Raw genomic sequence first — 25,577 nt, 5'->3', positions numbered from 1 at the left:
TCAAGAGCGTCCATGAGGGACTTCCTGGTGGTTCAGTGGATAAGACTCCGCGCTCCCAATGCAGGGGGCCCAGGTTTGATCCAGGGAACTAGATCCCACATGCATGCCGCAACTAAGAGTTCCCATGCCACAACTAAGGAGCCCAAGTGCTGCAACTAAGGAGCTGGTGAGCCACAACTAAGGAACCCACCTGCCGTAGCTAATACCCAGCACAACCAAAGAAATAAATATTTTTAAAAAGGTGGGTGTGGTGCTGGGATGAATTGGGAGATTGCGATTGACATATATACATTAATAAGTATAAAACTGATAACTAATAAGAACCTGATGTATAAAAAATAAAATTTAGGGACTTCCCTGGTGGCACAGTGGTTAAGAATCCACCTGCCAATGCAGGGGACATGGGTTTGAACCCTGGTCCAGGAAGATCCCACATGCCATGGAGCACCTAAACCTGAGGGTCACAGCTACTGAGCCTGCGCTCTAGAGCCCATGAGCCACAACTACTGAAGCCCACGCGCCTAGAGTCCATGTTCCACAACAAGAGAAGCCACCACAATGAGAAGCCCAAGCACCACAACGAAGAGTAGCCCCCGCTCACGGCAACTAGAGAAAGCCTGCGCACAGCAACGAAGACCCTACGCAGCCAAAAATAAATAAAAATTTAAAAAATAAACTAAATAAATAAATAATTGTTTTTTAAGTGTCCATGATACATTAAGTTCACTTATTCAACAAGTATTTTGCCACTTTGAAACTGGAACATAGTCCTGAATGAGAATAAAACTTGACATGGTTCTGGCACTTGCAGAACTTACTTTTTAGTGGAGGAGACAATACATAAGCAAGCAGAATGAAGGTGACAATTTTTGAAATAAGTGCTACCAAAAAACCAGACTCTTCTGGATAGAGAATGGGGGCAGGGGCTTTTAGAAATTACATTGTCAAATATTATAGCTATGGGTTTATAGCACAACTAAACTTTAAAAAACTACCTGAAAGAGCCTATATTGCTGTTGTTTCATCCTAAAAACAATAAGGACTTAATTCCTCATGACCTTCATATCTCAAAATGGGAGAGAAGAAGGAGAGAATGCTCTCACCAGAGTGTCTCTCCAAACAAACCACATGCCAGGAGGCTGGGCCAGCACTTCTCAGAAAGTGGCTCTGTCTCTTCACACCAAGAACCACCTTGCTTACTTCTGATTATCTAATCCCATTTATCCACCCAGCAATTCTCAGTAGTTTCTGTAAAGTCCCTCCTTGTGGCACACAAATTTAAATCAGACTAGATCACTGGATAAATTTAAACTCTTTTAAGTGGAGACAGACATGATTCATATCAAAAAGAACCATATAAACATTCATCTTACAAAAATACCCAACTAGGAAGGTTTAAAAAGCCAAGAGCTAAATGGCCTATGCTCACAGAATTCAAGACTTTGCTCACACCATTTAAAGTCACAAATTATAACTTGTCTGTATGTGTACAGCCTAATTTCACAGTGAAAGAATGCCACATCAATTGCAAACCACATGAAGAGAAAGTAAACATGCAACTAAATTCTGAATCACATTTATATACATATAAGTCAGATTCTATAACTATTATTCCATTTAGTAAAAGTACAGTGCTTATTAGCAAATTTAGTGCTTCATAGTGCTTATTAGCAAATTCAGGAAGGGGTTTACTCACTGTAGTGGGTTAAATTGTGGCACCCAAAAGGATATGTTTAACTCCTAACCCCTGGTACCTGTGAACATGACCTTATTTGGAAATAGGTCTTTGCAGCTGCAATTAAGTTAAGGATCTCCAGATGAGATCATCCAGGACTTAAATGCAATGGCTGTGTCTTTATAAGAGAAAAGAGTGGAAGATTTGAGACACAGAAGGGAAGACCCAGAAGGGAAGACCACGTGAAGGTGGAGACAGAGATTAGAGTGATGCGTCCACAAGCCAAGAGCAGCCAAGAGTAGCCAACAATCACCAGAAGCTGGGAGAGAGGATGGAAGAGATTCTTCCTCAGAGCCTCGAGGGAACCAACCCTGTTAGACAATTTGATTTGGGGATTTTGTCCTCCAGAACTGTGAGAGAATAAATTTCTGTTATTTAAAACTATGAACTTTGTGGTAATTTGTTATAGCAGACCTAGGAAAGAAATACACTGACCTATAAAATCTGACCTCCCCAATCTTCCTAATTATTTTCTGTATGTAGCTTATAAACCCAAGAGGGGTGGATGACAAAAGAGAATTTTTTTCTACTCACAAGCTATTGGAACTCAAATATTGAGCCGTCTTCACAGTACTGGCACTACAACTTACTACAAAGATACATACAAAGATATATACACAGACACATGTAATAACTATTTTTCATTCTCTAAACTTGAGAGACTCAGTTATTTAACAAAAACACAAAAAGTGAATGAAGGTAAATGGAGTTAAGTTAAATAGTTCCAAATTTCTAGTAGTTTTGGGAAAGCAGTCAAAATAATACTTTCTTTTAAAATATAATAAACCAATGGGACTTCCCTGGTGGCACAGTGGTTAAGAATCCGCTTGCCAATGCAGGGGACACAGGTTGGATCCCTGGTCCGGGAGGATCTCACATGCCGCAGAGCAACTAAGCCCATGCACCACAACTACCGAGCCCACGTGCCACAACTACTAAAACCCGTGCGCCCAGAGCCCAAGCTCCGCAACGAGAAGTCACCGCAGTGAGAAGCCCACACACCACAACGAAGAGTAGCCCCACTCGCCGCAACCAGAGAAAGCCTGCATGCAGCAACAAAGACCCAACTCAGCCAAAAATAAATATAAATAAATTTATTTTTAAAAATATAAGCCAAGATTTAACAGTTAAGTTTTTCCTTATTATAAAATAATACATCCTCATTGTAGAAAATTTGGAAAAGTATATGAAAAAGAATTTTAAGTTCCTCTTTAAAATCAAAGCCTGTCTTCACGATTTCTCAACTTAAAATGTGAAACCAGACATGTATTTTCTACCCTGCAAGTTGAATAACCCTTTCTTAAATTGCTCGAATAAGGCCCATCATTAAAGGCCTTTGTTTACAATCAAGTTTGTATGGCAGTTACACAACTATGAAATTGAGAGTCTACAATGGAAATTCTGATCTAATTTTAACATAAGTCTTATAATTGAAACACACAAATGGGAACTACAAGGAGAGCTTTATTGTCATGGGGGTTTCCGACAAGGTGCTTTCCCTTGATCATTTTGGGTCCTGAACTGTTCTGGTCTCTAATCATAATTTACATATCAACTAAGCCCTCAATTTTAGAAATAATATTTTCATGTGCAGAAAAGCAATAGATGAAGATCAAAATATCAACAAATTTTATTCAAGAGTTTCTGACTAATGATCTCCCGTATTTCCCTTTCATATTATTTTCTCAAAAGTATCAAAGAGACAACACAAAAAGCAGGTAAAGAGGAACACCTAACAGCTGCCATGCGATAGCAAAGGCTGAAACACTGAGAATGAAAATAAGCTTGAAACTTTTTGCCAAACCAAATCTCTGAATGCAGGCACATTCCTTAATGTTTTATTTAAACAGTGATGTTTTTGTTAAAAACAAAAATTTCACTAACTCCAGGAACGTTTTTAAACTGTTGTGCCATTAAAATACGTTTATTCAATATCACACAGCATCCCCACACCCTAAGTGTGGGCTGCACATAATGATTTCCCTCCAAAGAATACGGAAAAAAAGCAAGAGGAGACGAGTAACTTTACAGTGGAGAAACCAAACAAATGCTACCTCAGCCAGATGATCAAGGTCAACGTCAACAGTCATAAACCGAGCTGATGGTATGTACGCTTGATGCGATGCGACGTGATGAAAATGGCACTTTACCTCTGTGGTCTTCCTCCCCAAAACCCATAACCCTAGTCTAGTTATGAGGAAAACATCAGACAAATTCCAATAGAGGGGCATTCTACAAAACACTTGACAAGTACTCCTCAAAATGGTCAGGGTCGGGCTTCCCTGGTGGCGCAGTGGTTGAGAGTCCGCCTGCTGATGCAGGTGCCCCGGTCCGGGAAGATCCCACATGCCGCGGAGCAGCTGGGACCGTGAGCCATGGCCGCTGAGCCTGCACGTCTGGAGCCTGTGCTCCGCAGTGGGAGAGGCCACAACAGTGAGAGGCCCGCGTACCGCAAAAAAAAAAAAAAAAAAAAAAAAAACAATGGTCAGGGTCACCAAAAAACAAGCAAGGTCAGTTAAGAGGAGCCTAATGAAACACAACAACTAAATGTAACGTGGTGTCTTGGTGGGATCCTGGAACAGAAAAGGGATATCAGATAAAAACTATGGAAACCTGAATGAAGTATGGACTCTAGTTAATAAAAATGTATCAATGTTGGTTCAATAATTACAACAAATGTTCCATATAAGATGTTAACAATGGGGGACCGGGGGACCGCCAGTATATGGAAACTTTCTGTTTTATCTTTTCAATTTTTCTGTAAATCTAAAACTCTTCTTAAAAAAATAAAGCCTAATTTTAAAATTTTACATGGCAGTCTTTTCCAGAAAAAATACTAATAAAGGTCCTAGATCAGATTTTTCTAATCCGTCACACATAAAAGCTTAACCTAAGGAAACAACTAGATCCACTAAGCAGTTTCTTTTTTTTTTTAACGGAAGAAGCATGAGTAGATTGACTGATTGATTGATTTATGGCTGCGTTGGGTCTTCCTTGCTATGCATGGGCTTTCTCTAGTTGCAGTGCCCTGGGGCTACTCTTTACTGTGATGCGCGGGCTTCTCACTGCAGTGGCTTCTCTTGTGGAACAACTGGCTCTAGGTGCGCAGGCTTCAGTAGTTGTGGCACAGGGGCTCTAGAGCGCAGGTTCGGTAGTTGTGGCACATGGACTTAGTTGCTCCACGGCATGTGGGATCTTCCTGGACTAAGGATCGAACCTGTGTCCCCTGAATTGGCAGGCAGAGTCTTAACCACTGTGTCACCACTGAAGTCCCAGCAGTTTCTTCTAGCACCAAGATTACATCTAGATTTTGCAAGACTGATAATTAAGGTGCTCAGGGGCAAGATAAAGGGAGGCTAGATCTACCCCACCTTCTCAAGCAAACGTTTGGTTAGTTTTTGTTTTTTTGTTTTTGCGTTACACGGGCCTCTCACTGCTGTGACCTCTCCCGTTGCGGAGCACAGGCTCCAGACGCGCAGGCTCAACGGCCATGGCTCACGGGCCCAGTCATTCCAGGGCATGTGGGATCTTCCCGGACCAGGACACGAACCCATGTCCCCTGCACCGGCAGGCGGACTCTCAACCACTGGGCCACCAGGGAAGCCCAAACGTTTGGTTTTTTATGGTAAGGATATGAAAACCCGGAAGTCTCATAATCACAGAGCTATTTGTAAATCAGATAATTTTAAACTAATGAAAATAACAAAAGAAAGGTATTCAGAAGAGGATTCTTCTAAAGCACAAGCCTTGAGCAAGAAGTCTGGCCTTCCATCACCAGGGACTACACATTATGTCCCTAAGCAACTAACTCCCCCTCCCCCTCTCCCCCCACCGTTTCCTCATGTACATAATGGAAAGTGATTTTGACACCATGCAATATCCAAAGGATGCTCAAAAAATAACAGTATATCATAAAAATATAACATTCTTACTCTTACACATCACTGGCATCTGCTAAAAGCAACCAATTCAGGTAAAATGTATGTAATACTTTGTCTGTGAGGTATGCATCAGTACTAAGCAAGAGAATCAACCAAAAGAGAAGGGGTGCAAAGGAGGGGAAGTAGAAGTAGCATTTAACTACTTATCAGCAATTACCAGGCCCTCCTTTTAGATGTTTCTCCCTGCAAAAGTGTCCTAGTGAAAGTCTCATTTTAACTAATGTTTATTGAGATGATCTTAAAAATTGCTACACTGTAGTTCAGCAAAAGCAGAGGCTCTAAATGCAAATCAGACATTGGAGATAACAGAAATAAATGAGTATCAGTTCTTACCCTCAAGGAGTCTACTCATCCTCAAGTAGGAGGCAAGACAAGAAAACAAGTACAATCTTTTCTTGACTCAAGGATGCCATCAATTGGAAGATGCATCCTACTTACAAGGATATTAAAATAAGAATTTTTTAATGTGTCTTAGAATGGATAAGATACTATAGTTTCTGAATGATAAGCCTTAGGTAGGTTAGCATAAGAAACTATATGGGAGCACAGATATGAATGTTCTACCACCTGACATTGCTATCTTTATGGGGGCAGGGGGGAGGGGGTTAGGTATAAGCAGTTCCACAGATTCTTAGTCCTATAAATCAATGGGAAAAATAGAATTCAAAATTTATACATCTTGCCAGGAAGAGCTTTATTTATAAAAGGCAAGACAGACCTGTAAAGATGCAGAATACCTTTATTAATAAAAATTATTAAAGCCAACATGAATAAATTCATACTGACATTTCACTAAATTATTTGGGAAACAAAATTCACAGGTAATTTCTTTACCTAAGAAGAAAAGCCTTTTTATCAACGAGATACTTAGAAGATGAGAGAAGTTAACAGTTGTTCCTCTTGATCTTCCGCTATAAAACAAATCACAGTAAAGCTTTTAGCGTATGAAGGGAGACAACCATAAAATAAACTACATTTCTAAAAGAGAACTGGGTTCTTTTCAGAGATAGCAGAAAGAACAAAACATTTTCATGATGTTTTTCCCTTCAGTTAGGACTAAAGCTCTACTTTAGGACAGGAAAACCGTTTTTGCAAAAACTCCTTTAAGGTTATGCACATAAATCCTGGAGAAGTATTTGCTGAATGAGTGAAGTCACTAGCCCAATAAGTCCTATTTGGATGTTTACTTCTTTTTAACACTAAAGCGCCCAGAGATGAGATAGCACCTGTTCAATTAGGTGCCCTAATGAGAGAAGTAAAAACCCTTCTTTCATAGCAGGACTCCTGTATCCCGCCAGGTGAGGCCCTCACTCAGTCTCCCCTCCTGTGGTTATCCCAGCAAAGAGCCCAGCTCAGCCAGGCCATGGAGCAGCTAAGACAGAAGCAATGTTTCCAGAGGAAGGCAGACAGTGTACAGTAAAGATAACCGAAGCAGACATTTTATTGATTCTTACATTCCCCACTTTGGGGGCTATTCAAAAGTAACTTTAAATCAGACTTTTAGAAAAATTAAGTTTCACACTTCCAACTCCTTCAGGGAAACACATCTGTACACCTTAAGTCACAATACCTCTATAGAGTTTATTATGTGCCAGGCACTAGGTGCTTTACAAATATGTTAACTGAAACCTCACAATAAGTCCATGAAGTAGGCAGGTACTCTTATTACTGTCTCCATCTTACAGGTGAGGAAAGGGAGACATAAGAGGTTAAGTAACTTGCCCAAAGCCACAGGACAGTAAGTGGTAGGGTGGAGATTGATTCCAAGCAGTCTGGCTCGATTCTATGTCCCAAACCACTACGTTACACTGAGAGCTACCTGCAGAAAACAAATGTATTACCCCTATTTTCTCTATATTTATGGAGTAAAATGTCCAGACCTCATATTCTTCTCCCCACAGACCTCAGTGAACCCTGACATTGGCAATAAGCTGGCAAACAGGCGAAGTTTTTCCTAGGTACGTAAGTATGACCTGCATTGCAATAAACACAGATATAAACTATCCAGACGCCCTTCTGCCTTCTAAGAAAGAGCACAGAAAACTGCAAGCTTACCACACATATTGAAGGATTTCTCCTTCCCCTTTAAAGTATTATCAAAATATCTCACACCCAACACTTAACAGATAAAAGGCCATGATCCTATCCAAAAGGCTTATGGTAGACAGATGCAAGTATTAGTTTTATTTTTCCTACTGCAAAATAACTGTGTGAGTAAAACAATGAAACTTGCTGGATAAACTAACAAAAACAGATGTAAAAGAATCCAACATGACACGATAAAGGGGGTTAGTTCCACATTGTGAGGCCTAAGATCTCTTACCTTAAGGCGCTCAAAATATGTAAGCTATCCGCCCAAAAGAGAAAAACGAAGAGCTCACTAGAGAAATGATAACAAAATACGACTATAAAAATACTAAACACCTCATTGTAATTGTTATATATTTACAATGAACTGGTCATTGTGAAAATGTTTTAAGAAATGATACCCAAAAAAGAGTCAGTGTGAGAAGAATATAAAGATGAGTTAAATAAAGGCCTTCTTGCATAATTCAATTTATTTAGTTGTAGCATTGCCCACCCACCCCATCCCACAAAAAAGCCACACTCATCTGAAGTCATTTTATCTCTTGCTATTTCCTTTGCAGTGAGTCTGCAAAGTTGTGATGCATGGTGGTGATCCTACTCATTGAACAGAAAGCAACTGAGTGAAACATACAAGCAACTAAACCTCTGGCACCCTGTAAAACCACACGAGAGAAAGAGCTTTTTTTCCCATGTTCTAACAGATTTTTAAAAAGCCCTTTTCTTAAGTGGCAATATACCTAGAATGACTGCAGGCTTGTCTAGAGTCACATGCTCTCTACCAAAAGTCAGAAGTCAATTGACACTGAGACTGGAAATTAATCCAGTTAAAAATTTTAAATGGACTTTTAAGCAATTCTTGCTTATTTACTTACAACATTTAGCTAATTTCAATCTGTAAATAAAATAAAAGTATCAGAAAGTTTTTTTTTCTGTAGACCTTAGCTTTCATAGTTAAAAGAGATTCCCCATTCCCCAGAGATTCCCCTTAATCAAATTTTTGTTTTCAGAAAAAGTTATGCAAAAACATTAGCTAAGAATGGCTTAAGATAAAAGCACAGGAATGGAACTTTTCTAAAAGGCACTAAATATACTGTCAGTTTATATAAAGTATCATGGATTAGCAAAAATAAAAATACCAAATGATTTAAATTTATTTTAAAATTCATCTCTCATGACCCTGACAACCAATCATGAAAAGAAGCATGATATAAAATAGAAAAATACTTTGAAAATGTGAGTTAATGTTTGTAGTAACTTAAGCAACTTAATGATAAAAGATAAACTGATTGTAAACAAGTAAATGCAACGTCGATACTTTAAAATCTTTAGGGAATGTCCATACCATCTCTCCTTCTGCTAGCATGACTAATGAGAAAACCTAAATTTTCTCTCAATTAATTTCCCTTCATGGAAGGGTGGTGGAATGTGGCCGGGAACTCTGCAAGGATGGCAGTGGAGTCCCTCATTCTTTATATTGACACTCTGAAGAATTATCAAAAAGTATCAAAATACCTGATGTCCCTGCTCAGGGTGTGGGTGGAGCCTAAATCTGTTATTTGTTATTTCTGCCCTGTCTTGTCTTCCGTTAGTGCACATTTGCTTGATCATTCGGAAGCGAGTGGGAGTAGAGAGAGCAGGGGGCCGTCAACCTGCTAAGACCACTTTAGCCCACCTATGACCACTTCGGCCTGGCTGGAGGGACCCCTCTTCATGAGGGAAGTCTCAGATTTAGCTCCCTTTCCACCCTCCAGCTTGCTCCTAATTGGAATTCTGACTCCTTCCTGAAATTCTGCATTTCCTGTTTTCTTATCAATAAATGCTCCCTTCTCTTACTTGAGCTCACCCTAGCTTGGGGACAGGGTAATTAGGAAGCGTGAATAATTCTAGGACCAATAAAGAAGGAAAAATTAAGAAACAAAAGAACCTTGTTACACATAGACACAAGAAAACAGGTCCGGAAGTTGTAAAAGCCAGTTCTACCAAACTTTGAGGGAGCAGGTAATTCCAGTATTACACAAATTCTTCCAGAGAACAGAAAAGGAGGAAATACTTGCCAACTCATGAGGCCAGTATAACCTAGATACCAAAACCAGACGAGTACATTAAGAAAAATGAAAATTATAGGCCAACTTCAGAAAAAAAACCATAGATACAAAAAAAATTAAAAGTCTGTAAACAAAATATTCGCAAGCAGAATCAATCCAACAGTACATAAACGAGAATATACATTATGACTGATGACAGATGTATCCCAAGAATCCAGGAATATAAGGATACACAGACTTTTTGAAAAAATTACAAACATAATTCACCACATGAGCAGATTAAAGGAAAAACAATATGATCATAAGAAATACAGGAAAAGCATGAGAAAATGTCACATTTATCTTAAAAATTCATAGCAAGGGGGACTAGAAGGGAACCAAAGACCTACAGCAAACATTTTTTTTTAACAGTGAAACTCTTTAAAATCAAGAATAAGAATGTCCACTATAATGGAGGTTTCTTAAAAAAACTAAAAGTAGGGAATTCCCTGGCGGTCTAGTGGTTAGGACTCGGCACTTTCACGGCCAGGACCCAGGTTCAATCCCTGGTCGGGGAACTAAGATACCGCAAGCCACGCAGTGTGGCCAAAAAAAAAAGAAAACTAAAAGTAGAACTACCATATGACCCAGCAATTCCACTTCAGGGTATATATCCAAAAAAACAAAAACACTAATTCAAAAAGATGCATACACCCCAGTGTTCACAGCAGCATTATTTACAATTGCCAAGATATGGAAGCAATCTAAGTGTCCATGAACAGATGAATAGATAAAGAAGATATGGTATATACATACAATGGAATACTACTCAGCTATAAAAAAAGAATGAAATTTTGCCATCTGCAGCAACATGGATGGACTTGGAGGGTATTATGGTAAGTGAAGTAAGACAGAGAAAGACAAATACTGTATATCACTTATATGTGGAATCTAAAAAATAAAACTATTGAATACAACAAAAAAGAAGCAGACACAGAGAACAAACTAGTGGTTACCAATGGGGAAAGGAAAGGGGGGAGGGGCTTTAAGGATGGGGATTAAGAGGTACAAACTATTAGGTATAAAATAAGCTACAAGGATATACTGTACAACATATGGAATATGGCCAATATTTTAGAATAACTATAAATGGAGTATAACCTTTAGAGATTGTGAATCACTATGCTGTACACCTGTAATTTACATGATATTGTACATCAACTATACTTCAATTAAAAAAAAGGAAGAGGGCTTCCCTGGTGGCACAGTGGTTGAGAGTTCGCCTGCAAATGCAGGGGACATGGGTTCGTGCCCCGGTCCGGGGAGATCCCACATGCTGCAGAGTGGCTAGGCCCGTGAGCCATGGCCGCTGAGCCTGCACGTCTGGAGCCTGTGCTCCGCAACAGGAGAGGCCACAACAGTGAGAGGCCCGTGAACCGCCAAAAAAAAAAAAAAAGAATGTCCACTGTTACTACATTATATTGGTGATCCTAACCAATGCAATAAGTCAAGAAAACAAAATGATATGAGAATTAAAAACAGATTACAGTTAGAAATGTCCTTAGAGTTTCCTGAAAAGACTCTCTCTCAGGCTATAATCCTCAGATTGGTGCGAATAAAATTTTCCATTTCTTTCTTAAACGCACACACACAAACGGTCGACCCTTGAATAACACAGGTTTGAGCTGCATGCATCCACTTATGTGTGAATTTTTTTTAATAGTAAATACTACAGTACTACATGATCCATGGTTGGTTGATGGAGGAACCACCTTTACGGAATGCCAACTAAGTTATACCTGGATTTTTCCACTGCAAGAAGGGTCAGCACCCCTAACCCCTTCATTGTTCAAGGGTCAACTGTATTTGATGATATGATTATCTACGTAGAAAACCCTACAGAATACACAAAATAATTATGGGAAATAGAGCTCTGCAAGGTATATGGATACCTTGCAAGGTATCTGGATACTTGAATACCCAAAACTAAATCTACATAACCCCCAGCCAAAAATAAGCCATTTCTGTATACAAGCCATTAGAAAACTTAAGTCAAATAGAAGATCCATTTACAATAGCAACAGCAAATATATGATAACTGGGAATAAACCTAATAAAATATGAAAAGAAACTATAAAGCCAAACAAAGGTCAAAACAGAGGAGGGAGGGAGGGAGGGAGATACACATGAATGGAAAAGCATTCTATGTTCATGGATAGAATTGACAAAATGTCAATTTTTCCTTATCTGATACAATTTAAAGTTGAAAAAGCTCTCAGGTTTTTCATGGAACTTGCAAGCTGATTCTAAAACTTATAAGCAAGACAAATACCCAAGAAATTCTTTACAGGAGTGATCTCCATGAAAATTTTTTGTTTTGTTCAGTGCTATTTTCCCAACACCTACACAATTCCTGGCACAAAGAAGTTGCCCTATAAGTATTTGTTCAATGAAACTTGCATTGTATATGTATAGCTGATGCACTTTGTTATAAGGAATAAACTAACACACCATTGTAAAGCAATTATACTCCAATAAAAATGTTTAAAAAAAAAAAGAAACTTGCATTGAATGAACACAGCAGTGAAGCTCATCCTAACCATTCATGAAATTAAGATAGAGTGGAACTGATACAGGAATAGGCAAAAAGACTAATAAAACAGAAGGCCAAAAAAGAAAAATTCCACATATATGAAATTTGATATATAAAGAAGCAGAATAACAAATCATAGGGGAAGTTAGAATAATCAATAAATGATGCTGGAACAACTGCTCATGCATATGGGGAAAAGTGAAATTGGGAGGAGGAGATTATAAAAGACCTATAAAATCTATAAATACAGCACGCTTTAGCTCTAGAACCACCCTAGAGGCCTCACAATTTTGATTTTCTAAATATATTTAGATGCTATTCTAAATAGAAAATACATAGTACTTTGCCTGGAACAGTAGTGCTTAGTAATGTAAGTGCTTACTACATATTAGCTATTATTACATCTGAGCCCTCCAACACCTTCTTGTGATGCCTTGCTTCAACTACTTCCTAGCTTTCTGACCTTGGAGAGGTTACTTGATTTCTGAGCTTCATTTTATTCATCTACAAAATGAGCTTACACTAATACTTACCTCAACAGAGTTAACTGTCTGGTGGAGTTTTGTTTTTGTTTTTTTTTAGAATGCCATTAAACTTGTAGATTGACTTCTAGAATTGACACAGTTAAGAACCTGAATCTTCAAATCCAAGACTATAGTGTGCTTTTCTATTAGGTCTTCTATGTGAAATGTGGTAGCATTCTCAGGTTTCCTGATATAGATGTTATACATTTTTTAAGTATGTGGAAGAATTGTCTCTTTGTTCGCTGTTGTACAACAGATCTCTTCTTCCAACATAACTTCTATTTGGTTTGGAAAATGATAATTTTTGCATAAAATACCACTGTCCAATTATGAAATGGAGTGGGGGCTGGGGAAGAAGCAGCAATTGATCCCATTGTGAGAGAAGATGGAGTTTAGAATCTCACTAGGCATCTCCCGACTACTTCCTCAAATTTGAGACCTTCTGTCTGGGACTATTACAGGAAAGCATTAGGCAAAACACAGACATATTAGAATCTCTTCAAGAGAGTTTGGTTTTCTTTCCTTCAATAGCACTAAAAATGACCTCATTATCCCATGGCATGGAACATGAAAACATTAGTGAAGGCTTCAAAAGAATATGTGCAAATCTAAAAAGCTCAGGGCATATACCTAATGCTTTACTTATTTTTCATAAAACCAGAAACAGTAATAACTTAAAACTACAAGTAACTAGATTATATACCTTCTAAAACGCTGCTGCTACTAAGTAATTCTGTATATTGAATTTCTGTGCCAGGAAGTATGCAATTGTTAATATTTTACGTGATGCTTCTATTTTTTAAAATATTTGTTTATTTGGCTGTACAGAGTCTTCGTTGCTGCATGCAGGATCTTCAGTCGTGGCACACGAACTTCAGTTGCAGCATATGAACTCTCAGTTGCGGCATGTGGGATCTAGTTCCTTGATCAGGGATCAAACCTGGGCCCCCTGCATTGGGAGCGCAGAGTCTTAGCCACTGGACCACGAGGGACGTCCCGATGCTTCTATTTTAAATAAAAAGTTATGGGGCTTCCCTGGTGGCGCAGTGGTTGAGAATCTGCCTGCCAATGCAGGGGACACGGGTTCGAGCCCTGGTCTGGGAAGATCCCACATGCCACGGAGCAACTAGGCCCGTGAGCCACAACTACTGAGCCTGTGCGTCTGAAGCCTGTGCTCCGCAACAAGAGAGGCCACGACAGTGAAAGGCCCGCGCACCGCAACGAAGAGTGGCCCCCGCTCGCCGCAACTAGAGAAAGCCCTTGCACAGAAACGAAGACCCAACACACCCAAAACTAAATTAATTAATTAATTAATTTTAAAAAAAGGTTATGGCACATACTAGATTAAACTACACCAATTGTTATGAGATTGAAACTTATTTCAGGGAATATATGCTTTCCAATGCTAATAAAGTTTTGGAAAAGACTGTAAATATTCAACATAAAATAATATATTAAGTTTCACTGTTTAGTAAGCCCTGCGAAAGCTAAATAGTGGGTAAGAAAAACAAATTTAAGGGGTAAAAGTTCTCCTATACCTATATGCCAGCTGACGTTGGCATATAAATCAGGAGTTCCAATTCAATTTAGGACACAGCTTCCAATAAAAGCAAAAAGTCTGTCCTCTACTGAGTTGCTGGGGGTTGGAAGGGTGGGGACACTTAGCAAACCAAGCAGCTGAAATTCATGTCATATCTTAAAACAAACATTACAAATCTATTAAGAATATGAGTTCGGCTGTGGAAAAACAGGCATTCACTGGTTAAAAAAAAAAACTCAGATAAAGCAGAAATAGCATAAAACAATTAAGCCAAATTAAGTCAAAACAACAGTGGTGTTTTAAGACATAATATGCATGCATGAATTTCATTACAGAAGATACTGTAGTTAAAACACTACTGAGTATACTCAAAGTGACATGTAAAAATAAAAATAGCTGAAACAAAAGGTGGTCAAACCTCAAAACAAGTGCTATAACCACCACCCAAAAATGCAAAATAAAGGAAGTTGTCTTCTTCAGAGTTAAGGGGGGGGGGGGAAGAGAGTCTCATTCTATACACTAACTTTATTCAACTTGGGGGGCAGGGATCAGTTCCAGGGCCTTCCTAAATGTTTAAAGAGCAAATACAAATTGTCATTACTAACACTAGAAAAGGCAAGCAGTGTTGTATTAGGTTCAGAAGTATTTTTATCAGTACTAGAAAAACTGCCTTTTAATTTACACTAATATACTAAAAAGTAAGCAAACTAAGTTTGCGTTGCTTGAGTGTACACACACAAACACACACACACACACACAAACACTCGACCTAAAAGGACCCCACAAGGATGTGGGGATTATAAAACCCAGAGAATAACCAGTTATCTTAAAATTCACTTGATTTCATTTGAAAGACAAGTTATCAAATTGCAACTAGAATTATAACAATATAAATTCACGCAACAGAATCCAAGCCACATAAATTCTCCCCTACTTAAGGAACCTCTAAATGCTTTAAGGAAAAAGAAAATGTGCAGTACATAATTTTAATCTCTTCCAACCGACTCTTCACATATTCATATATACTCACTACCACAGCTTGTTAGAGTAAGAATTTCACGGATGAAAATTTTATTTACTCTCCCCTCACCCAACACACACACACACACACACACACACACACACACAGCCAGTAATAAAAATAGTTGTTACTCCTTAAAAGTCTCTGTAAAATAAAGAAACTACAACACACGTCAAACAGAAGTAAGGAGGGAAAAATACAAAGAGGCCAAACTGAGACCAAAATAATCGTAATAAAATTAAGAGGCTTCCTTAAAAAAGAAGAGGCTCAACAGGAGTTCTTTTTAAATAAAACTGAACAACACAGTGCTCAAAAAAATAGAAGGCTAACAATAAAAGGGTGAGCAAAAAAAATGTATCAAATTTAGTCAATAAAGGAAAGCAACGATGAAAACATCATTATCAAACATGGTAAAATTTATTTGGCAAGAGCTATAATGAGATTTTATAATGTCTTTATGCAATAATGGAAACAAAATTATTTACATAAAAAGTATGTAAGTCAATGCAAAAACTATTAGAAACATGGGAAGTTTAGGAAAACATTACAGCATGTAATCAAAAATAGAACACAAAAGATATGAATAAAATTAATGAAGTTTCAGTGTACATATACCAAATTTTATACTTTAGAGCAGAGGCAGATTCACCACAAAATGAATGTTGGGTTTTGAGGCCCTTCATTTACACAAATGCCTCTTTTCTCATTCTAAAAAATATTCATCTGTGTACATAATTCTGTATTCTTTCTTAAAGAGGGTCCCCAAAATCACATAGGTTTCAGGCCCCTCAACACTTGGATCTGTCCCTACACTAAAGAAAAATATCGTCTCTAATGTCTAAAAATACCAGGTCCCGGGCTTCCCTGGTGGCGCAGTGGTTGAGAGTCCGCCTGCCGATGCAGGGGACACGGGTTCGTGCCCCAGTCCGGGAAGATCCCGCATGCCGCGGAGCGGCTGGGCCCGTGAGCCACGGCCACTGAGCCTGCGCGTCCGGAGCCTGTGCTCCGCAACGGGAGAGGCCACAGTGGTGAGAGGCCCGCGTGCAGCTAAAACAAAACAAAACAACACAAAACAAAAACCAGGTCCCTAGCCACAATGCCAAAAACAAACCAAAATATAATTAAATCTATTGTACTGAATGTCCAGTTTTATACTCTGCATTTACCTCCTACTTAATGCGTATTTCCTCCTTGCCAAACACTCTCTTAAAAATTAATTTTAATGACATGGACAATTATTTAATCCATCTTTATTATTCATCATATAGGCCAGCGATCCTCAACCTTTTTGGCACCAGGGACTGGTTTCATGGAAGACAACTTTTCCGGGGGCAGTGGTGGGGGGAGATGGTTCAGGCGGTAATGCGAGCGATGGGGAGCAGCAGATGAAGCTTCGCTCACTTGCCCGCTGCTCACCTTGTGCTGTGCGGCCTGGTTCCTAACAGGCCTCGGACTGGTACCGGTCCACAGCCCAGGTGTTTGGGAGCCCTGATATAGGCTATTTCCAAAATCTTGTTATTATAAGTAACACTGTCTCAAAACTTTGTATATAAATCTTTGCACCTTATAGCAAATTACTTCATCAGGAAAAATGCCTTGAAAATTAACTACTATGTCAAAATTTATGACATTTAAGACTAATTCAGATTTTTGATTTACAATTTCAGTAGCAATGTGAGAGTACCCATATCCTTATATCTTTAACCTACAACAGATAACCTTTTATTAATCTTTGTCAATTGATAATTTTTAAAATGGCTTTTAAAAAAGTTAACTAGGTTTTTATTGTTTTATTATTTTTTAACATCTTTATTGGAGTGTAATTGCTTTACAATGGTGTTAGTTTCTGCTGTGTAACAAAGTGAATCAGCTATAGATATACATACATCCCCATATCTCCTCCCTCTTATGTCTCCCTCCCACCCTCCCTATCCCACCCCTCTAGGTGGTCACAAAGCACCAAGCTAATCTCCCCGTGCTATGAGGCTGCTTCCCACTATCTATTTTACATTGGGTAGTATATATAAGTTCATGCCACTCTCTCACTTCGTCCCAGCTTACCCTTCCCCCCTCCCCCCGTGTCCTCAAGTCCATTCTCTATGTCTGCGTCTTTATTCCTGTCCTGCCCCTAGGTTCTTCAGAACCTTTTTTTTTTTTTTTAAGATTCCATATGTATGTTTTAGCATACAGTATTTGTTTTTCTCTTTCTGACTTACTTCACTCTGTATGACAGACTGTAGATCCATCCACCTCACTACAAATAACTCAATTTCGTTTCTTAAAATGGCTTTTTTTTTGCTATCAGTAAGGGGTGACAATTTAAAACATTTATCATACTTTGTTTTTTAATTGTCTGTTGCTCACCTGTTGCCATTTTTCTTCTGAAACATAGGAATTGTTTGTATCATCAGCCAATGTTTTAAAAATATGCAACCGTGAGATGCCTATAATTAACCCCACACTCTCAAGGCCATAAAGAGGCACCCCAATACCCCACTGGATAGTATCAGAGAAGGTCAAGTAGGAAGCCAGGACTTTCATCCCCACCGACCAATAACGAACCTCTCTCACCCAGGAGCATCACTGAAGAACATGAGGGGAGTCTGGACTTCCACCCCACCCAGCAGTAATAAGGAGTGTCTCCCCTCACCTCATGTTCCAGTGGAACCTTGGTGAAGCATCTGGAATGTCTACCTCCACCTGGCAGTAATAAGGCAGCACCTCCACCTTCCTTCTGCCAGAGCAGCATCAAAGAGTCAGCTAACACAGATGGTTTGAGTAAGATCCAAAGCCTCAGAACAAAATGTGTTCTGGTTTCAACAGAAAATCCAAGAACCGGGACTTCCCTGGTGGTCCAGGGGTTAAGACTCTGCACTCCCAATGCAGGGGGCCTGGGTTCGATCCCTGGTCAGGGAACTAGATCCTGCATGCAACTAAAGATCCCACATGCCGCAACTAAAGATCCCGCACACGGCAACTAAGACCCAACACTGCCAAATAAATATTTAAAAAAAAAGAAAGAAAAAAATCCAAGAACCAGGAGGATCTCAAACTGAATGATAAAAGCGCAATCAACAGACACCCACGTCAAGATGACAGAGATGTTAGAATCATCTGACAAAGACATTAAAGCAGTCTGGACAAAAATGTTTCAACAATTACAAGTATGCTTGAAATAAATGGGAAAAAAAAAAAAGAAGTGTCAGCAAAGAAATCAAAGAGTCAGCAAACAAATATGTTATAAAGGACCAAATGGGAACTTAAAACTGAAAAATAGAATAACCAAAATAACCAGAATGGAAGAACAGAAATAATCAACGGACTGGAAGACAGTAGGTAGAAGCTACCTAATCTGAAAAACAGAGAGAAATAGGCAAAAAAAAAAAAAAAAAAAAAGAATGATGCCTCAAGGTCCTGTGAGAGGGTAACAAAAGATTAAACATTCATATTATCAGCATACAAGAAGGAGAGGACAAAAAGAGTAGGGCTTAAAAAGTACTTGAAGAAATAATAGCTGAAAAACTCCCAAATTTGGCAAGACATAAAGCTATACATTCAGGAAGATGAGCAAACCCTAAAAAGGTAAAAAACCTGAAGAAATCCACACCAAGACACATAATTAAACTTCTAAAAACAAAGAAAAAATCTTGAAGGCAGTCAGAGAAAAACACCTATCTATAGGGGAAAAACAGAATGACAGCAGATATCTCATCAGAAAACATGAAGACCAGAAGTGGCACAATTTTTCAAGTGCTGAATTATCAATCCAGAATCCTACACCCAGAAAAAATACTGTCTTATGGCAAAAAGATAAAGTAAGTATAAAGAATCTGTCACCAGCAGACTTACTCTTAAAGGATGACTAAAGAAGTTCTCTAAACAGAAAAGAAACAATAAAAGAAGGAACCTCAGGAAGGAAGAACAGTTAGCAAAAATATGGATAAATGCAACAGGTTTTCCTTCTCTTGAGTTTTCTAAAGTATTCCTGAAAGTTGAAGCAAAAATTATATATGGTCTGATGCAGTTCTATACGTATGCAGAAGAAATTTTTTTAAAAAGTATATTATCAACAGGGGAGAGTAAAGGGACATAAAGGGAGGTAAGGTTTTTATACTTCACTCAAACTGGTAGAATGACAATACCAGTCGACTGTGATGGTAGATGGAAATGGTAACAGTACTTCTAGGATTTTAGTTTTGTAGGTGTTCCCACAAGTACTATTACCATCTCCATTATATTGATGAGGATATAAAAGGCTCAGAGTTGAGAAAGTATGCAGATACTAGTAAGTAGTGAACGAGACTCAATCCAACAGTCATCTGGATCCAAATCCTTACTGTATTCATTCATTCATTCATTCTGCATTAAAAAGAGTTTCTTGGGATTAAAACTTCAAAAACGTGGATGGGGAAAATTTTTTTCACTAACCGCTAACCAGAAATTTAGCATTTCCTTCAATAAACCACTGTAACAGTACCTGTGACTGTCACCAATAGAAATCACAGGTATTTCATATAGCAGCTGTTGCAGATAAATCAGAATAGCATTTACACTCAACATGTGTTAAAAAAAAGACTTCTGTTTTTAACATTTTGATAACTGTATCAAATGTAATTGGTTCTTTTATAAACCTATGTGGTATACATTTTAAAAAACAGTATTCTGAGGAGTCCAGAGGCTTTACCAGAATCCCAAGAGTCCTCTGTACCAAAGAAAGGGTCAAAGAACCCCTGCATGTAGAACATTTTCCAAATTCTGTCTACTACAAAAGTCTTAATGGATCACAGCTTCTACTTGCCACTGGAATGGGAAGAATGGCTCTCCTTATGAGAAGACACCAGAAGAAGAAAACCTATAAAAGTAAACCATGCTAGAAGCAAAACACTTTTTCAAGTTTCCAAAAATCAATACCACAAGAGTCCAGTCCTTCCATGACATTCAGAATCCATCCAAAATCACCAAGAGACCCCTGCAACTTACATCATGAGTTCATTTGTAGGTAACACACCCCCCCAAAAGAGATCATTCAAACCTCTAAACTCAAGAACAAGAGCATTTTTACTCCACCTTCCCCAACCTTCTACCTCTTACCCACTCTACCCCACCCACTTCCTCTTAAGCACACATTATAATCTTTAAATCTAAAGATGCCCTTTAATCACGTTTTCAATCCATTTCTTTATTGTGGGAATTAGCAACATCTAACCGTACATACTTTCACACCGAAGAACAAAGAATTCCTTTTCTCTCCCATCTTACCTCTCCAAAATGCAGAAGTACCCAAATAAAGGCAAATAAAAAGCTTTCATATGAACAACCACCAACAGCATTTTTTCTAATCCTATAATCACCCAAACTTGGAAATATGATTCCTTTTCATTCACAAGGCCATCAAATGGGTAGCATATTTTTAAATAAATAGATAATCCTATCCCCCCAAAATTATCAATTTTTGATGATAATAGTCCAGGAATTATCCATTTTATAAATGAGTGAATTTCATAAGCAAAAATGTTTAACAGTATAGCACACAGCACAGGTCTAGTATATAATACTCTAGATTTTCTTTTAATCCTTACTCACACCTATCTAAAACCACATTACGTGAGCATTCATTTTTTATATCTACTAATAGTCTAAGAATTTTATTCTGGGAAAAGGTAAAGGTATCAGTTCTTCATACAGGAAATTTAAGGCAAAATGAATCATCAGTTCCTGTAACCACCATGATGAAATCAGATACTGTGCTTTGGAGAAATCTTCAGAAACTGGGTATAGTAGTTTTAAAAGCAAATCACAACAAATACTCTTATACACACACATTCATACAAAAGTTTTACTCACAAACTCAATTATCAACTTTTTAACGTAATTAGAATCGCACTTAAAGTCTTATTTGTTGTTTGAATAGACAGGGAAGAAAATAGTTTCCCACCCTGAAGGAAAACCCCTAAAGAACACACTTGTGTCTTGTCAACCAAGTCATGATACCTTGAACACCAAATGAAAGGCTCAAAGTTTCCATTTGACTACATAGTTAAGTCAATTTAGAGCAAATTTTTGTTCTTAATTAACTATAAAATATCTCAGAAAATGTTATGAAGAAAAAATATTAAGACTATTTATACCTGCTTCCCAACTTAGGTAATAAAACATTAGCAATATGACTGTAGACCCTTATATGTCCCTCCACAATCATACTCCCCTCTCCTCTCCTTCCTCACCCCAAAAGGTAATAAATACCTAAATTTGGTGTTTGCCATTTTCACGCATTTATACCACAGTGATACTCGTAAAACAGATACCTCAGTCTCGTGAAGCTACACGTTAGAGAGAGGATGCCATTACACAGCTTGGGCCCCACACTAGCTTTCATCGGTGCCATCATGAGCAGTTTTAGCAGAAATATCAAGTCATCAAGTGTGCTTCTGGTTGAAACCTCACTTACTCTTCCCTTTCTCCACCCTTCCGCTATTCAGTGCTCCTCCAAGATTCATACTGGTAACAGTCACGTAACAGAATTCCATTCATTAAATGAATATGTATCACTCTATTCAGTTCCCCTCTAGAAAGTGTTGGCATTTTTGTTCCAACTTAACATTCCTAGTTCTGTAGAAAGACCACTGTATCTTAGGAATCAGGAAAACCAACTTAAATCCCAACTTCACTGTTTACCTGCTATAGGACCTTGAGCAAATCACTTCTTCCCAAGCCTCCATTTCCTCAACTACAGAATGGAAATAATGATGCCCATGACAATGTCATGCCGCCTTCCAATCATAAAGGGTTGGTGCTGGTATAAAAGGAAATCATGTACGTAAAAGTCCTCTGAAAACAAATATTACATAAATGTAAATCATCACAAAAGGTAAATGCTAGTTATGACAAAATTCTTAAGGAAGAATTATTTTTGAAAGTTAAAATGTGGCCAATTAATTTTTAATAATTCACTAAATAACCTATTACTTTTACTACAGAACTTAAAATTACTAACAATGTTGAAATAAGGCTCGATTCTTTCAGTCTGTTTATAGCACAGTAACTTCTACAACTAAATAATTTGTTCTAAATTCCACAATGAATCAAGATTCTCACTTCTTTAGAAATCATGATATAATGATTAGAAACTCTGTAAAACCCTTTAAAAGGAAGTATACATAAATCATGTTTTTAAAGGTAATAAACACTATTGTACCGAATTGGTTTTTCTTCTCTTCTAAGTAATTTAGAAAACTCCAAGGAATGACAGATTTATTTATTGACTGTTCTGGGAATGAGTCCCCCACTCCCACTCTCACCCTATCAAAAAAAGAAGAATACCACTTTGTCTTTCAGTCTGGCAAGAGGCATTATCTACGTGTGAAGAATATCATGGCCCCAAAGTAGGAACAGGTCGATTATAATCCAAAGCAATGAGACATTTATATATTATACAGAAAGAAGTAGGAAAACAATTTTTTAGAAAACTTAGGGTGGAAAAGGTCAAACAGGATGTAACAATCTAATTTTTTAAAACTCATAAACTCATGTGCTTTAGAATCTGAAAGGATCTTAGATATAATCTGTTTCAGCCACTTCATTTTATAGATGAAAAAAAATCAAGGCCAAGAAAGTATAGATCTTTCTAAAGAATAAAGAAAATGTAGTAACTGGGGGCTTTTGCCCCTAAAGAAAATATAAGTATGACACAAGCATTCTTTGAGCATTAAAAAAAAAAACTCTTGTCACAAAACACAAATTGGAGATAGCAAGTTTAAATAAGAAATGAAGAAGGAAACAAGGAAGGGAGAAAGGAGGGGCATTCAATAAAGAGTAGAGACACAACCCCAAAAGCTCAAAAATAACTAGTTATTAACCTGGCCTCAGGATCTCTACCCATAAGATGTTAATTACAAAGGGAACAGTAGCAATTTTTCAGCAATTAACTAAGGCATCAGATTTCACATCAAAGGTTATGGAGAAATGTTGCCTCCTAAATATGATGTACTGGAGAAAGACTTTTCTTTTGTGATATTTATGCCAAAACTACACAATTTGATTCTAATGATAAGAAAACACAAGACAACCCAAATTGTGGGATATTTTACAGATAACTTTTAAGACTAAAAGACATGAAAAATAAGCGCAACATGCAATCCTGGATTGGATCCTGGGCAAAAAACACTGTTTTTCTTTCGTTATAAAGGACATTATTGGAACAGTTGGTGAAGTTTGAATAATGTAAGTTAGATAATATCCTGATTTTGATAACTGTACAAAGGTTACATAAAAGACTCTCTTTTTTGTTCTTCAGGAAACAAACACTAACGGGGCATTACTTCCACAACTTACTCTGAAAAGGTTCAGGAAAAAAATGCACAGGATACTATGGAAGCACACGGGAGGGACACCTCATCCAATCTGAATATTCCCTCAGGAAAGGCTCAGATGAACCCTGAGTCACATCTAGAAAAATGACTAACAATTAGATTAAAAGGGCCTACTTGGTAAAGGATACAGCTAGAGTCATGGATGTACACTTCACACAGATCGTGACTAAGTGTGATCAGACTGTGTTTCTCCAGTCATAATGCACTACGTGAGAGCAGGAATTTCAAATAGGTGTGGGGCAGGTGTCTGGGGGTTGCCAGGTCAGGGGAGAGCAGTAGCCAAAACAGCAAGCGCAGGAGTAACAGGAGACTGATCACAGACAGGCAGGAGGGAGCAGAGAGGGAGGCCAATAGATACTATTAACAACCCTTCACTGCCTACTCAATCCCAGGTTTCCTAATTTCAACTAAATGGAAAGTGCTTCATGAACCTAATCAAAGAAAAACTTCAGCAAAGACTTCATTGTTAAGGTAACTCACTTAATAAAACATGTTTTATCTGGGCAATGTAATAGAGCATAGTCCCCTTAGGTGCTATGTAATCAAGAAAATATGGCTTCAAGTCCCATCTCAGTCATTATTGTGGGATCTTGAGCAATTTATTTAACTTCTGAGCCTCAGTTTCCATGTCTGCAAAAAAGAAACAATTGTAAAGATTAAGGCAATGTGTGTAAAGCTTTTAGCATGGTATCTAACAGAGAAAATGTTCAATATATATTAGTCATTACTGATTCAAACTACTCTTCATAGGTCCTTGTTCCTTATTAAAAAACAAATCTTGAAGCCCTTAGTATTATAATTCAGTTACTGTGTAAGATAGTAAAATGAATTGAAGTACAACCATCTGCTCAAAAAAACATAAACTGAAGTCTACCTATATAGGTTCTGTACAAACTTTATAAAACACAAAATCACGGCTTTTCATCTTATAATTCTATTGAAGCTTATTAATACAAACACAAGGTTAAAAAAAGAAATTAGAAGATGCCAGTCTCATCATCCAGATGCAACTACTTATTTGGGGACATTATTTAAGTTTGGTGCCTTTTTCAATGTTTAACACAACTTGTATAAATATTTTACATCTCCAACTTTAATTCACAACAAAAAATTACAAAGGTGACAAAGTTTAAGTCTGTTACTCATAATCCATTTTAGCATCATTCTAAATAAATAGCTATTGATAGGCATAAACGTGAAGAAAAGTCATTAAAGCAATTGGCAGGATCCATTTTAAGTAATAAAGTATAGAATATTACAAGGGGTTCCATTAAAAAAAAAAAAGGAATGTGGGGTATTTTGTGACAGGCCAGTAAGACAGCTGGAACAAAGCTGTTGGAGCAACAGCTGTGCACCATGTACTGTTCTCATCTAAAACCACAAACTAAAGTAACCCATGTCAGACAACTTCATTTGACTAATCAGCTCAGCCAATGGCTCCTTCCTGAAACTATCTGCTATAAAGAAATCTAAATACATAATTTGCAATTTGAGGAAGGAAAAAAAATAAACAAAACATCAGTCTGTGTCTTTAAAATGTAAAATTAAAAATTGAGAATCACACTGTAACAATGTAACAGAAGACAACGTTTTCCATACTATTTTACCACCTGCTAAAATTATGACCATAGAACCTATCAGACTTCATGATGGTAAGGAAATAAGCCCAAAACCCAACATTTGATGAAGTATGAATTACTAACATGCAAGCTCACCAATTTCTACTCCATTCTTAACTTTCA

At 37.8% G+C, this 25,577-nt stretch overlaps 1 protein-coding gene across 5 annotated transcripts in view; it reads right to left on the bottom strand.

The window, feature by feature from the left end:
• The window catches only part of RRAS2 (RAS related 2), a 72,025-nt gene that overhangs the window by 33,758 nt on the left and 12,690 nt on the right, over positions 1-25,577 (bottom strand). Inside the window, exon 1 of one of the 5 annotated variants that reach the window (XM_079928898.1) lies at positions 22,142-22,447. The exons of the other annotated variants lie outside the window; for them this stretch is intronic. The gene's annotated coding sequence lies outside the window, so the exon portion shown is untranslated. Of the gene's footprint in view, positions 1-22,141; positions 22,448-25,577 lie in introns of those variants that run through there. 5 annotated transcript variants of the gene reach the window in all.

The sequence above is a fragment of the Stenella coeruleoalba genome (genome assembly GCF_951394435.1).
Source record: "Stenella coeruleoalba genome assembly, chromosome: 8".
Taxonomy (NCBI): Eukaryota; Metazoa; Chordata; class Mammalia; order Artiodactyla; family Delphinidae; genus Stenella; species Stenella coeruleoalba.
The sequence above is the reverse complement of the archived record's forward strand: the minus strand, read 5'-3'. Positions and strand labels throughout refer to the sequence as shown.